The 15,895-nt window shown below is 45.4% G+C and overlaps 1 protein-coding gene across 1 annotated transcript in view; it reads left to right on the top strand.

Moving 5' to 3' along the window:
- The first annotated feature begins 3,223 nt into the window (after nucleotides 1-3,223).
- The window catches only part of LOC146822832 (cadherin-10-like), a 919,004-nt gene continuing 906,332 nt past the window's right edge, over nucleotides 3,224-15,895 (top strand). The window contains exon 1 of the mRNA XM_085607023.1: nucleotides 3,224-3,362. The gene's annotated coding sequence lies outside the window, so the exon portion shown is untranslated. The remainder of the gene's footprint in view (nucleotides 3,363-15,895) is intronic.

Below are 15,895 nucleotides of genomic sequence, written 5' to 3'. Positions count from 1 at the left end.
TATGACAACTTCTCAGCAATCCTGCCAAGTGGGACTTACTGGTTGTAACAGGAGGGGTAGTTGGCCCCCAAGGATGTCCTTGGGGGCCAACTATCCCTCCTATTACCTCCAGTAAGTCCCATGCAGCAGGATTGCTGAGATCTGATAGCAGGCCGTGCCCCCTTTCTCCACCACTCTGCAAATGCACCTCCTGACGCTCTACTAGTAGGGGGATGGAGTCTCCTTGGCTATTGAGGGTCCTTCGGGACAAACTACCCCCCTTTTTACCTCCAGCAAGTCCCACACAGTGGGTTTGCTGAGAGGTTTTCTGTGGTCACGCCCTCTTTCTCCTTCACTCTGCAAATGCACCTCCTGGCACACTACTATTTGGGAAATGTAGTCCCCTTGGCTCTTAAGGGTCCCTGGGGGCCAACTAGCCATTCTGTTACCTCAAGTAAGCCCCACACAGCTGTATTGCCAAGAGTTGGTTAAAGGACACACCCACTTTCTCTACCAGGACGATTTCGCCCCCATGGACCCAATCCCCCGGGTCCCGGACATATTGTTTCGTAAAAAGGGAGCCCCCTCCCCAGGCAATTTTTGGTCCCATGCACCCCATCCCCCGGGGCATGGCCAACTGGTTGGGGACCGTGGGGGAGCCTGATAGCCCTGGGGAGGTGGTGGTCCCTGGGGCAGCGGGGGGTACGTATTCCCCTGCATGTAAGTATAGTAGCTTTGAGCAGGTGGCAGCCCCTGGGGCTGTGAGGGGGGCACAGCCCCCCATGAATCCTATTTGAATATAGCCCCAGGTAGGTGGCGGTACCCGGGGCTGCGTGGTTGGACCTGAGCCCCCCTATTAATTATAATAAAATATAGCCCCGGTGGGGTGGCGGTCCCTGGGGCTGCAGGGGGTCTGTGTGGCCCCCGGCACTTCAAACAATCAGCCCCGGGTAGGTGGCAGTCCCCGGGGCTGCCAGGGCCTGCGCAGGCCCCCGCATCTGTAATTTTAGTTGCCTCCAGGACCTGGCCCACCCAGGGGCCTAAAGTAAACAGAGCGAGGGAGCCTGCTCTTTGTTTTTTTTTTTTTTTTTCAGCCAGATTTGCGGATCCACTACAAATCCCACAGAATTTTTTTTTTAATGCTTTTCTTTAGCCCGGTAGCCTTTGTGGGGCACCCTGAACAGGCCTAGGAGGTCAGGGTGTTTCTACCCTGCCCCTTTTCTTTTTTTTTGCGTTTCTGCTTGCGACTCAGTTCTACCGAGTCACAAGATGGTTGCCAACACATCTTGGTTTTAAATTGTTGGCAGCAAATCAGATATCAGGTATGGGATCGGGAGGGTTCACGGATCCGCCGTGGCCATAGTTGTATCTCTGAGAAATCTTTACATTTCTCAGGAACTACTGAACAGATTTACATAATTTAACAAAAAGAGTGCTTTCTGGACCAAGAGCTAACTTTTTGCCACATTTGGTGTAATTCTATTCAGCAGTTCGGGCTGTAGCCATGTCAAAAGTTTCCCAAGTAAATTAAAATGGAGAAAAAGTGTTTTGGGACCCCTCATTTGTCTCGGCCCCAGCTTGATGGATCACCGTAAAATTTTCAAGACAGCAGCTGACGTGACTGACCCATCAGTTTTGAAAATTTCACTAAGATTCGTCAAACGGCACCAAAGTTATTGGCAAATAAATAAACGCTCTTCCTATGGAAACTAGGTCTATCTATAAGTACCTACTGGCAACCGCCAGTAGGCAATATATAGATATATATATGCAAAACCATATATATACATACATATATACATATACATTATACATACATATATATGTACAGATCCTCTGAGTGTGTTATCCTATTTTGTGTGAGTGTGGGGAGAGGCCATGGCTCATAAGAGTCTCGAGTGAGTCGAGATACTCTTCCTCTTCCTCAACAATGATAAGCAATTAATATATTCAATTTGTGAGGCAGGAAAAGTATTTTTCTCATATCAGTGTTGTACTGTGGTAATAAAGTCAAGACAACGTGTAACAGGACTACATTTATTTTCACAGCCATGGCATGCACAAAAAAGGACAGACAGACAGACAGACAGACAGACAGACAGACAGACAGACAGACAGACAGACAGACAGACAGACAGACAGACAGATAGATAGATAGATAGATAGATAGATAGATAGATAGATAGATAGATAGATAGATAGATAGATAGATAGATAGATAGATAGATAGATAGATAGATAGATAGATAGATAGATAGATAGATAGATAGATAGATAGATAGATAGATAGATGTGTAATATGGTCCAATATTGCCATTGAGACGTTATGATGATATATTGTTAGCTGCAAAATGCGCTACTGTTCTGAGGTTTCAATATAACCATAGCAGAGCCCATTAGGTTGCAGTCAGAGCGCTGCAAGGTTTTGTTGTCATCCCGACTTTGCTCCCCTTACGCCTCGAGGGTGATCGGGTGTCCACTGCTGCAGGCATCCTAACTGGCTACCAGTTTTGCCCTGCCCTAGAGAACCAGCCCTTTGCAGTTTCTGTTAACCTAGTTGAAATGCTCAGACGTTCAAATACAAGCAACGCCAGAAATGTCCCCCATGGATGCCAGGGGTAAAAGGTAGAAGGATTCTGCACGTTCTATCAAACGATATAACTGAAAAAGAAAATACCCGCTACTTCCACAATAAGCTTTGAAACTGCGCAGGTTTGAAGAAAGCATGTCTACGCGTGCTCTGCAGGTCCACCTATGTGCCGTTCTGTATGGCTGAGAACATGACCCTCCCTTTAACTTGCCACCTTGCTAATCCATAATTCATGCGTGCCGCTTCCGTGCAAGGGATGACTGCATTGAAAGGGCAGCTCCGCGCGCAGAAGGCGCGCGCTGCCTGCCAGCCCGCTCCCGTGTTCCGTCTGAGCAGAAAGCTCCCCTCAGATCAGGTTGATTACTTTTGAATCAGGGAAGAAGTGATTGCGACGCCGGGTTGCTCACAGAGCTCTCTTTGACCCTCCCACGGCATTCACTTGCAAATCACTGTCTGCCTGGAAAAGCCGGCGCATTTCCCCTTCGTCTCTAACCTTCCCGGGAAAAGTGCTGCGGCTCTATCAACGGAGGCTCTCTGTGTGAGGGAGGGATTTTTTTTTTTATTAATCAGGAGCTAAGAAGGAAAGCCAATCAGAGCGAGCGCTCTCCCCCTGGCTTGGCTTCTCAGCCTCCTAGAGTTAAAAGTGATGCAGAGAGAGGACGCCTGTGTTAGACCGGAGGAGAGACATCCTTCCAAAATTACAGGAGAAAACAAACAAAAATATTGAAGAGTGGCAAGGGTGCTGCAGTGCCACCTCCCCGGGCGCGAGCCTGTGCCCCGCGGCAGAAAGAAGGTAAGCCGCGTTCCACTGTGATAAAAGGTGTCTGGCGCGCGCTTCCGTTAGAGGCAGTCCTGTTAACTGTGATGCATGTCATTGCGAGATATATTCCATAGCCCTTGAAGAACTTTTCTTGCGTTGCGAAATGAGAGGCGTTGAAACGGTAAATGCGAATTTTAAGGCAGCTACAGTGTAGATTCTATACCGTATTTGTGATACGTGGTCGATGCCCCGCATACTGTATCTGAGCGTGCCCCTTTCGGGTGGAAATGTGTTTTTTTACAATTGGCAAGTTTGCCTATGTTGCTGTCTCGCGAATCGGAGTGTATCGCTGTTGAGTTTCATACAAATGCATGAAAATCACATCTTACAACTTTCGTGTGTCATGTTCAAATGTTTCTTTTGCACACGTTGAAAAAACACGACGTACCACATACAAGAAAAACCGGTCTGTGCCAATGTACAGTGTCCGGCACATATCACGCACACACTCACACATACACACTACATATTACACATGACAGAGTGCTGTCTCATTTCAGTGTGACATCATTCACTATATTCGCCCTTCGAACTAAATCTGCGAAGTAACATTATGTGCAGCCACATACATGTAAAAACAATGTACATGCGATACCGATGCGAATGGCTGCATGCACATATATAAGTAGCAACATATAATCTCAAAAGTAAGTAAATAAGTCGTTGCAGGCTGCATATCCTGGCCAGGCACTGAGAAGGAAATGACATTATAGACGAGATGGTATGGTTTAAAGCGATGAGAATAAGCGGAGCAGTCGGGGTATGAGACGGATGCATGCGTGATATAGCAGATGCATGAATGGATGGATGAGTGAATTGATGTGCGAAAGGGTGGGTTAATTGATGGATAGGTGCATGGGTTGATGGGTGGATGGATGGATTTTCAGATAGGTTGTGCTTTGAATGGTTGGTTTGGTGGGTGAGTGCAGATTTGAGCAGGAAGGAAGGGAGGCGTGTGAGTGCGTGAGTAAATGGTTGGGAGGCTGTATGGATGAACCGATGGATGGAAGAATGGGTGGATGCAAGGTGGGTGGATACAAGGATGAAACGATTAGTGGACAGGTAGTGGGTGGATAGTCAGGAAGGCAGGTGACAAAAGCAAATAAGTATCTAGATAGACAGGTAGATAGATAGATAGATAGATAGATAGATAGATAGATAGATAGATAGATAGATAGATAGATGGATGGATGGATGGATGGATGGATGGATGGATGGATGGATGGATGGATGGATGGATGGATGGATGGATGGATGGATGGATGGATGGATGGATGGATGGATGGATGGATGGATGGATGGATGGATGGACAGACAGGCAGAGAGGCAGAGAGGTTGATAGAGAGTTAAGTAGAAAATAGACAGACAGCTAGATCCAGATAAACACAAAGAGACAAGCTAGACAGAGAGAGAGAAAGGGAAGGAGGCAATTTAGAGAATTTATATACCTTACACCTCTAAGACCATTTATTGTCACTGCTGCAGTACAATCCATATTTTATGTTCTGTTAATGCAACGTGGGTGAGTGCAGAGGAATGTGCCCCTCCGGTAACTGTTGATGGTGCTGAAGGAACTGCAAATTGTAACTGGCAGAGGCTCCTTGGCGATGCCTGCTGCATCCAGAGGCGTCGCGAAGCCCCACAGCCTTGAAACCCATCCTGCAGGTGCGCTCAGTGACAAATAGCAACCAGCATTCGGAAACTGACCCATTATCCTTGCTGCTGCTGCACAAATGGAGCAGTTTGCTCTAATAGCCATCTTTCATTCCGGTAAAAGCCTCTCTATTATCAAAAATGCACATCTATTACTTCCAACTTGCTTTGAGGTACATTATTTTGTACTCTGTGTTTTTTAAGGGACATATAAATAGCAGCCTGTCAATCTCATGCGTTGTAATTGGATTTGTATGTGTTTACTTGTGTCCTCAAACTTTGCTTGGACTATGGTTGTGAAAAATTGTGATGTCTGGAAAAGTATGCAGTGCCACGTTTGAACCAATTGAACTTTGCGTTTCAACTAATGCCGTTTGTGGGGATTATATTTTTTTAATTAAAAAAGTAAGATACTCTGTTTCAATACGCTACACACTCATGCAGCCACAAATGATCAGGTTTATTGGTACAACAAGGATTACACTGTTGGAAATGTAAAACTGTGATTAGGTTTGCACCATTTAAGTCCGTATGATCCACCCACCCCACACACACACATACACAACTCCTCGAGCTAGGAGGATTGCATCAAAATCTCACTTCCAGTCTGGACAGCTATCTTCTTGGGAGGAAAATGAATGGCAAAACTTCTTCCATGGTGGTGCCAATGCTGCTAATCGATGTCACATTATGAGATTTGTATTGAAATTGAGGATATTATCGGTCTTGTTTGCGTAATACGGTTTTGGGTCAGGCGTAAATGGAATTTGTAACTGATGACCGTACAATCATCTGGTGTTTGCACAGCTCCTGTATCATTGATTTCTTTTGTTTCAGTGGGTGATATCTGGAAATGGCAGCATTGATTTGTTTACTCAGCAGTACGACATAAGACTGTCTGATACCATAGCACGCTATATCGGAACCGCACACATCTGAACCTAGAGTTATATACTGTCCGGTATCATATCACTCAGAAGAAGCACTGATTACCACCTTCTCTTTTTTAGCTAGGGGCAGCATTGTTGTAGATTTTTTTCCTTCAATAGTTGGTTGCGTGCACTAGGACCATGTCTAGACCTCTAACACTTATGCAAAATCTGTAAAGCATTGTTTCACCTTGTTGGGGTGTTCAATGGCTTGTAATGGCAACAAAAGGGTTAAGCTCAATTTATAGGCTTTGATCGTGGCTGTCTGGGACTTGAGCAGTAGCGTGAAGGCGGGGCATGATTCACGTCATCACAATAGACGTTGACAGCAAACATGCCTTACCAGGATTGGCTATTGCCTTTGCTACATATTGTTGTCAATCTGTTGCAAATAAACAAGAAGATCTGGCAAGAAGACTGAAAAAGAGCATGGGAAGGCTGGATTTCCGATTTATGGATTGCGAGAGGTGCTTTTTGGTTAATGAGTCGGATGGTGAGCAGCCGTGCATTCCCACCATGAGTTGTGCAGCATGATTTGAAGTCCAACAGATTAACAAACGTGGAAGAGTATTATTTTAGCATTGCTGCACCGAAGCTACAGTATTTCGAAGCAAAGGGCATGCATCTTGACTGTCTGAAATGGCACCACAAATATTTTGTTTGAAGTATGAATTTTGATGAAGGTTTACTCAACTGAGGTTTGTGCCCTCTTGTGTGTTGACCCGGTAAAGTGCAACCCCCAAAACGCATCCTCTAACCAAAGTTCGACCAATAGTGACTCTGCTAGGGGATCACCACTGAGCAAGCCCAAGCCCCGCCCAAACTGATCCCCCTGTCGCTTGCCATAAACCAGCACAGTCTTAACACATAGGCATGCTGGCCAGTTGCCTGGGGGCACCATGAGCCTATGGACCCTATGCAGACCAGAATTTAACACTCATTTTCCATTAAACAAATGTAGGCAGTGCTGCTTTGCTCGGGGCCCTATGATGCTGTTAAGATGGCCCTGCCATAAACCGTGTATAAATGGTATGGAGCCAGCCTGTGTGCCATGGTAACCAACACTAAGGGGCAGATTTACAAGCCCCTTGCTTCACTTTTGCGTCACTTCTAACATGGGAAAAGTGACGCAAAAGTGGCGCAAGGGGCTTGTAAATAAGCCCCTAAGTTGTTGCACTCTTTGATGTTTTAGAAGTGCAACTTGGCCAGCCCCAAAGGATCTCGAGATGACCCTGGTTTCAAAGTCAGTGGCAGTAGTAGGCCTGGCTTTTGGTCATTGCATCCTCTGAGGGGAGAAGATGTGGCGCAGCGGCCAGAGCTGCTGACTCAGGAACTGACAATTCAGGTTTGATTCTCAGCATCGGCTCAACATCCTGTGATTCTGGGCAAATCACTTATTCACCCCGTGCCCATGGACAGCACCTGGATACCCTCACCGGTGATACGCCACGCTCCATAAAATGTAATTGTCGGAGGAATCATAAGAAAGTGTGATAGCGCACCACGATTGGCAATAAGGTTCACAAAACCCTCCACCAGGCCCAAAATGGAATCCAAAATAAGCCCAGGCAAAGTTGCTCGACCCAGCCCCACAGCGCAGAAGGATGTGGGGTACTGTGGTGGCATGAGGTATGTAGTTGGGTGATGGCAGCCTATACGGCTTTGAAACCACCCCCTAGTTTACAGCCCACTGGGAACATGCAGAGTGTCAGACTGGCCCGTCTGAACCTACCCTCTGACCCCAGACACACCTTGATTAATACCCCACCTCACTGCCTGCATATCATGGCCTCCGCTTGCAAATCCATTCTCAGTCTGAGTTTCACAAGCATGTGATCATGCACAGGTCGTATGTAATAATTCAGTCACATCGCCCTTTCCCTTTTGACAGGTACATTCTTGTTCGAATAATGCGCTCATTCCACAAATGATGCATGCTCGCTGATATCTCTATGGGCAATGCTTGCTTAGAAGAAAAGGCCTTGAGATAACGAAAATGCAATTTCGGCTGTGTATTATTTACTGCAGGTGCTGCTTCCCCGCTCCACTTTAAGAGGCTGCTTCCGCGGACCATTCATAACTGCTTCCCCACTATCAGCCGAAGTAATTCATTTCGGCCCAAATAGCTCGCAGCCTGACAGAATAACAGAACGTGGACTTGGTTGCAAATAGTTACTACTGCATCTTGCTTCTTGGCCGTCGCCAAACCGTAATCAAAGGACAATTTCATTAGAAAATGATTCTCAGCACCTGCTTTCAAAGGGAAAAGACGAGTCAACAAAGGCTTAGCGAAGAAATGCACGACTGAGGATGCAGAAGTCTCTCCGTGATTTTAAAGCCTTATAAAGACAGTTTTAGCTGTTTCGCGACCCTCTTAAAATATTTTTAAAAAATGCATTTATATAATGACATATTTCGCCTAAGGACAGCTTTCTTCATCCATTGGTCACTTCAGGTGCCACTCATCTTTTGCTGCCGCCCTCGACAGCCTACAGTATGGGGCAATGGGTCAGCCACCTTCATCTGTTTGATGTATTGCTCTGTGATTGACTGCATTTGCCTGATTTCATAAGCCTAGACACCTGACAACGAGTACACTGCAATGCCACAGCTAATGCGTCTGGCCTAGTGGGTCCCTCCTTTATATTTATATTTTGATATGTGTGCAGTTGTTTGCATATTGCTTATCTTTACAGAATGAAAGGCATACATATATTTAATATGTTTGCAAAAAACAAATGTATTTTCAATCGCATGCATGGCAAGGACAGGCCTATTGGCTTTTGCCAATCCTTTTTGGGGATGATAAGTCTGTTTCCGTTCCTCTAAAGCGGTGCTATTGGTAGGAATATTTCGTTTCTAGTGGGTTCAGCTCCCCGACAGGTCGTTTAAAGTGAAAGGCTAGTGATGGCGTTCAGTGCAGTGATACGTGCTGTTTTCGAAATGTTAATTTCACTGCATGGTATCGGTTCCTTAGGCATAAAAGTAATGTTTGCACTGCTGGTATCTCCTTTTGCGCAGAGAGTGTGTCATCAAATCCCCTCGAGGTGCTTGCCCGTGCTTTTTGATTTATTACAGATGTGAACAGGGAATTAAAGTGGCTCGCCGTAGTTCAGCTATTTTCCATGAAATATCACATATAGGTTACTCTCTTTTCTTCTGGCTTTTTTTGTGCCATTTTCCAGCAAAAGACTGGACATGCCACACTCACTACTACATATTAATGCACACTAATCTTTCTTTTTAAACGTGTTCCCATTAATCTTCAACAGAGGTGGAAATGGAACAGTTTGGCAAAGGAGTCCAAACAAACACGACGACTCCCCATATTAACAGTCTTTGCATAGAGAGTCAGGCCACAGACGAATCTGCTATTTGGAAACTGGGGTGGATCAGCGTTGTCATGCCTAAATGATGATAAAAAAGAGAATATATGGTATTTGGGCATCAGACGTTACCTCCTCGAAAGTCTTCCTCGCCACATGACTAACAAAGTGAGCTTCAGCTCCACACCAGAACCCTCCAAAGCACAAAAGTCAGCCTCCCATGCCTCCCATCCCTTCCCAATATGGCCGACCCATTCCACCCTTGACCTCTATAAGAGGCGGGCCGGCCCAACCCTTCAGCCTGAAACTACCAAGCATAAACATGAAGCCAATAGCCAGACAGGGAGGGAGGGATGGGAACTCATGTGGCAAGGAAGACTATACTCGGAGTAATGAAGATTACCGGTAAGTTACTGGGGCATCTACTTCGAATTGAAGCCTCCACGAGGCTTACTAAAGTAGGATTACAAAGGAAAAAGAATCTACTCTTAAAGTTTGTGCTGTGGGCAATGCTCATCATTATATATAGTCAGGGCCGGACTGGCCGTAGGGGGCACCGGGCAATCCCCCGGTGGGCTGCACGGGTGGGGGCCGGTTTTGGGCCCCTAGGGGCCATTTTTGTTACAGGGCCGTTTTTGCAGCATAGCTGCAAAATCGGCCCTGTAACAAAATCGGCTGAAAACCGGCCCTGGCAAAGAGCTCGGCGGCACCCCAACGCCCTGGGGGGGCCGGGCGAGCACTTTGCCAGGGCCAGTTTTGGTTCTCAGTCCGGCCCTGTATATAGTGGAGCAAAGTAACCTCACATGGTAAAGTGGCCTCACATGGCTAGGTTTTGCATCTTGGAAAAAGTCATTTTTTTAAGCCAGCATTTTAGTCAAAGATAAGTGAGACCGTCATCAGACTTGGGCTCTGCTTTTTGAGCCAGGCAAAGGTGGTCAGAATCAATACATGTGGCTTGCTTTCTTCATTTGTGTGCCTTTTGCTTTTCTGTAATGGCACAATGAGTAAAATAATGATGAATGGAATGTGCCCAGAGTACAACTAGTGGTAAAGAATAATTAACGCATGTTCATTCATCATGAATGATTTTAGGAATCTAAATAATAATAAAAAAATATTCTTCATTGTCCTTTGGTCAGTTTGGAGTTCTTGAGTTTTCAGCAGAGGTTCTGCAAAGATGGGGTCGGGAATGTGAGCGACAGAGAAGACATAGAGTAGGAGCCACTGTTGCCTTGTTTTCCTGGACTGCGCTGTGGGGGACCACCATGCCCAGAAGTCATCATTAGCCCAGGAGGAGGGGTTAGGACTGCCTACATTAATTGTACACGTGCACAGACGCCGCAAGTGCAGGATTCCGCCTTGTTTTGTTGTGCGGTGCCATGCTGCTGGGGACCACTACCCCCAGAAGTCATCGTTAACCCAGGAGGAGTGGCTAGGACTGCCTAAAATGCTTTTAGGCGTATACAGCTACTGTGGGCATGTGCCCCAGCAAAGACAAGACCAAAAAATGTCCAGAGCTGCCGACTTTGGAGGAGGTGAACGAGGTTCGAGCCTCGGCTCAACATCCTGTGATTCTGGGCAAATCACTTAATCTCCCGTGCCTACCAAAATTAATGTGTCCTTGTGCAACGTAAGTGGTGCTCATGTAAAGCACTTCAATACCTTCAGGTCGAGCGGGCCAATCCTCACCCATCAGTGTCCGGAGGAGGCTGGCTGGGCCCCATCATGCCCTTCATCCACAGTGCATGGATGTGATCTGTTTTCCGGACGTATTATGAAAGGTGCAAAGTGAGACATATTTAAGACCATTTAATGTACTGATTGCTTTCTCTGGGTCTTAACGTGCCTGTTGTTTGCATGGGCCAGTCTTTGTTCCATTTGGCCTACTGTTTAGCCTGAGGTGGAAGCCAGGGTCCTAAGTTGCAATATGGGTAATTGCAAGCTGGGGGTATCCCATTCTGCTAAAGGAAAAAAAATCCACTCTGGACGGGTTATTTGAGCGAGTGGTAGGAATCATCGTCAAAGAGATCCAGCTTACTGAGCAGCGTCTTTCTCTCGCTGCTGATAGTCTTGGCTTGCAATTACCAGCCATTTCTGTTGACTTATCAGCACTTATTGGTGGCTCCCTACGTTATGGGTTAGGTGGCTCCACATCTATTTGCCAAACTCTCCCAGCCCGCTCCCATCCAGTAATAATGACTTTGCCTCCTGTTGCCTGTCCACGCCCCCCCCAACGCATAAGAAGCGAGGCAAACAATCTAGATAAAGGGCAGTCATGGCAGATATTCTGATCTCACATTCTTGTGATCCACTCGCTCTCCTAACTCTTTTTCCATTGCTCAGATTTTGAGTTTAACGACCTTCTTACTCGGATGTCTAACTTACTCAGTTCAATTCTATCCTCCAGCCTCTCTCCGGTGCTTGCCTGACTGTCTGCTATTGAACAGAAGCTGTCAGAGGCTTTTGAGCTTGGAGATGGTGCACGCAGCAGGGAGAAACTTTATTCTCCCTCAGAACCAATGGCTACCCAAACCTTAAACCATATCGAGGCCAACCGGGCTCTTCCACATACTCATTTGTCCCCTTGTCAATTCCTTCCTGAAACCCTACCCGAGACACCATCTATTCATCATCTTTCTGCACCCTCTCAACTACCAGCTCCTTTGGACACTCGCCAAACTTTACCAGGCTTGACCAGACTAAGGAGGAGCCCATTGCTGTTACACCTTCCTCAGGTTGCCTGTCCCTATGTTGTGGTTTTAGCCAATGTTCCCAGACTTGAACTCCAGGCTACTGAGAGCACTAATCAGTTAATGAATAAGGCCCCTCACTGGTTCCATTCCCATGTTTGTTTTCAGATATGTTGTTTGCTAGTAGGGTGGCTTGGGTGGGCACTATGGGCAAGGAGTACGAGGGGTTTTGTGACATTGTAAACTTTGCCAACTCATATGTTGGTGGGGAGTTGATTCATTCTTCTTACCAAGGTCTTGCTAGGCAAAGTGACCTGAATGGTTGGTTTGTCCCACAGAGTTACACCAGAAGCTCGCCTCAATGCTCCTTAGGCACAGCCTTCACACGGTCAACAAAGGAGAAATACCTCCAAGTAAGGTTGGGCATTCTCCCATCACTGTTTTGTCTGCCCCCTTGGAAACGCCTTCAAACGACAAACAATTGCCGACTATGCGGAGAGCCAAAAGAGGATATGATACACCTGCTGTGCATATGCAGGAAATTGGATAAGGAACGAAGATGCATAATAAAACCTGCTTTGAAAAAAACGCGAATAAGATCTTGCAGGCAGGCAGTTAAGGCATGCTTCGAAGGCGAGGATCTCCAACTAGCCTGTCGCCTCGTCCAGTTTCTAGACAAAGCAGAATATATGTTAATTTCCAACATGCAGACACTTGGTAGGGCCACCTTATGATGGACTTAGGGTTTATCTGTCTTCGCACCAGGGCCTAACAGAATTAGTACCTTTGTGTCTCAGCTGCCTGGAGCTACGCAGCCCCCGAATACCTAAACTACCTGCAACTTACAATACAAAATCTGAAAAACTTTTAAATTATCCTCCTTTTTTAACAGATTGGTGTAAAATCTGAGACTTATGCGTCGGTACAAGTTTCCATGTAAATAAGGGCTCAAATTTGAATAACTTAGCTATCATTGTTTTATCAAAGCGTATTTTAAAATATGGTCTTATCATATCATACATTTTGATATATTGTTTTATAGTTGCAATGGTTTTTAGTAATCACGCAATAAAGGTTGATTGATTGATTAATTGATTGTATTGCCTTAGGGTTATTTTTATAGAGACTTGGTATTGAGGGATGGTGCTTTGAGAGATAGACACGTCCCCCTGCTGCCACAGAGTGTACTTTATGCTGTTCTAACTAACAATCGCTTCTCTGCTTTGTCTGGGGAGTGTGACATAGATTGACTTAACTGCCCTGCCCTATTGCTTCTGTTGACTGTGGCATTGAAGTTGATGTACCTATTAGGGCGTCCATTTCATAACCTGTCAATGACCCGAGTATGGAGATCGCTCATAGCAGCCCCATTAGGTCGTCAACTGCTCTTTCCTACTCTGACAAAAAGGTAAAGTTGATGAGCTGGAACATTGCTGGGCTTGCAGCCAAAATTCAAATGAAGAACTGGGTGGACTACATCTCAGTGTACAATATTGTTATCTTACCGGAGACTTGGACCCCTAGGGATTTATTTTGTGATGGTTTTATCTGATTTTCTGTTCCCACCACACCCTCTGGGATGAGCAGGGTCTGGACAGGGTTAGCTGTCTGATTCAAGACTTCTCTTGATTGTGTTATATCGCCCATTCCCATGAATAGTAGGCTATTTCAGACGTTTTCGGTCAAGCGGGCCAAAACTTTAAGCTTTGTTCTTATTCATTTGTATAATGATTGTTTTTCCACTCATGATAATCTCAACTATGCTTCCCTTTTTGATTTTATCAGCGAGTTGGAGCTTAGCCCCACTCACTGGCCTGAATATTGTTCTAGCTGGGCATTTTAAGGCTAAAGTCGGTATTCAGGCAGAAGGTCTAGCTGGTCCAGATTCACACATCTTTAAATCCTATCCATCAGTTTTTTTCTCAACTTGCACCAGGGACTGTACAGGTCTGTTGTTACTTCCCTTTTTGCTCAAGCATAACCTCAGTAATACTTTTGAATGGGCTGCGCTACAGTGCCTCATGATTCCTACCTTGGTTGTTAGTCGATTATTGATTATATTTCTGCCAGCAGGAATTTGCTTGATCATATTGAGGATGGGGCAGTTTTTCCTAACAGCTTTAGCGATCACAACAGTCTTTCCATCACAATGGCTTTCCCTGAGCATCATCCCCAGAGTATTGCCTTGAAAGGCATTAATGCCATCCTGAGGACTGACGCATTTAGGTTAGCGTGGAAATCCATCAACTTTAAAGACTTCCTACATAGGCTTCTTGATTGCTTTAGCCCAATTGATGACCCCATTTGTAGTGTGGACATTTTCATTGCTTTAGGTCTCACCATCAGGTCATACCTTCTGACGTCTAGAGCTCGCATTAAGACGTCCACCCACTCCTGGTTTGATATAATCTGTAGGGCGGTACAGACGTGCTTGTACAGCACCGTAAGGGCTATCCCCAGGGACTCAGTGGCTATTGCCGACAATTGAAGGTTATATAAATCAGTCATCCACAGGAGAAAGGCGGAACTAAGGGAAGGGACTTGATCCACCCTGGTTATTTCTTGTAGGGTCAGAGATACTGGTCTGATCTGGTACACCGTTAACAATAATAAACTTTTTCAAAACAACTCTAACTTGGTTTGTGCCAATATCAGTGAAGACACTTGGGATGTACCCTTCAGACAAGTGTACCTTTCTGCTGATATAGCTAGTGGGGTATTTGATAATGATCTGCCTGCTTTTTCACTGGATAAAGAATTCACTGTAGAAGAAGTAGACAAGGCAATTTGTGCGAGCCCCATGCATGAAGCCCTGGGGCCTGATGGGGTTGTCATGAATTTATATAAGCTGGAGGTGGACTTGTGTGCCCCTGTTGTTACAAATTATGCTAATGTTGCATGCAAGAGTGCCATCCCTGAGTCATGCCGTTCAGCCATCATCATTACCATTTTCAAAAAAGGCAACATAGCATCTCCCAACTGTTATAGACCCATTACGTTATCCTTAATAGAATCATTTCATGGACTTCTGACAATCATATCATCTCTGATGTCCAATACGGCTTGAGATCAGATCTGGGCACTCAAGAACAATGCTATTATTTCTATTTATTACTTAACACACATACCCTAGCTAAAAATGGCAGTGCCAATTTAGCCTTTATGGATCGGCACTGCTCTTTTGGTAGAGTATTCAGATACAAGCTTTGGGAAATCCTACAATTAAAGAGGTGGAACTTTGGCTTGGTGTATTTTTTATGCACCCTTCACTCGGATCTTAATGACTCAATAGGATTCAGGCTGAATGGTGAATGCACATAGCGCTGTGGCCTTGGCCGAGGCATTCAGCAGGGATGTGTTTTGACACCAAATTTGCTTCTTATTTATAGTAATGACTTGGGTTTTATTTTGGCTTGCAAGGGGAAGGACATGCAATTTGTGAATGGCCAGAGAGTCCCAGTCATTCTTTATGCAGATGATGCCATTTTACTGTCTAGAACATCTAATGGCCTCTGGATACTGCAAGTATGTTGTGAGTTTTATGAATGGTCTAGGTCTGGTCACAAATTCAGCAAAACCTTTTGTTATGGCCTGTGGGCCCAAAATTCGAAGTTGCGATGTTTAGCACTTTGGGGAATTTCCATTGGTGTAATCCATGATTTTTTAAATTTGGGGATCACTTTTGACTTTCAGGGGATCTGGGCCCTTTGTTTGAGGTAGAGGAGACTTAAGTTCTGCAATTCGATTGGCTATCAACTCTGTCTGCCCTCAAAAATTGGCAATAAGCCTATTGCTCCCATTGTGGAGACTTATAAAAGAATGTGCCCACCTGCTTAAACTTATGGATCTAGTCTGTGGGGATGTAAGGCAGCAAAATATCTGCAGGATGAGGAGAATAGAATTTGTAG

This window comes from Triturus cristatus, chromosome 5_2, assembly GCF_964204655.1.
Source record: "Triturus cristatus chromosome 5_2, aTriCri1.1, whole genome shotgun sequence".
NCBI classification, from domain to species: domain Eukaryota; kingdom Metazoa; phylum Chordata; class Amphibia; order Caudata; family Salamandridae; genus Triturus; species Triturus cristatus.
The sequence above is the reverse complement of the archived record's forward strand: the minus strand, read 5'-3'. Positions and strand labels throughout refer to the sequence as shown.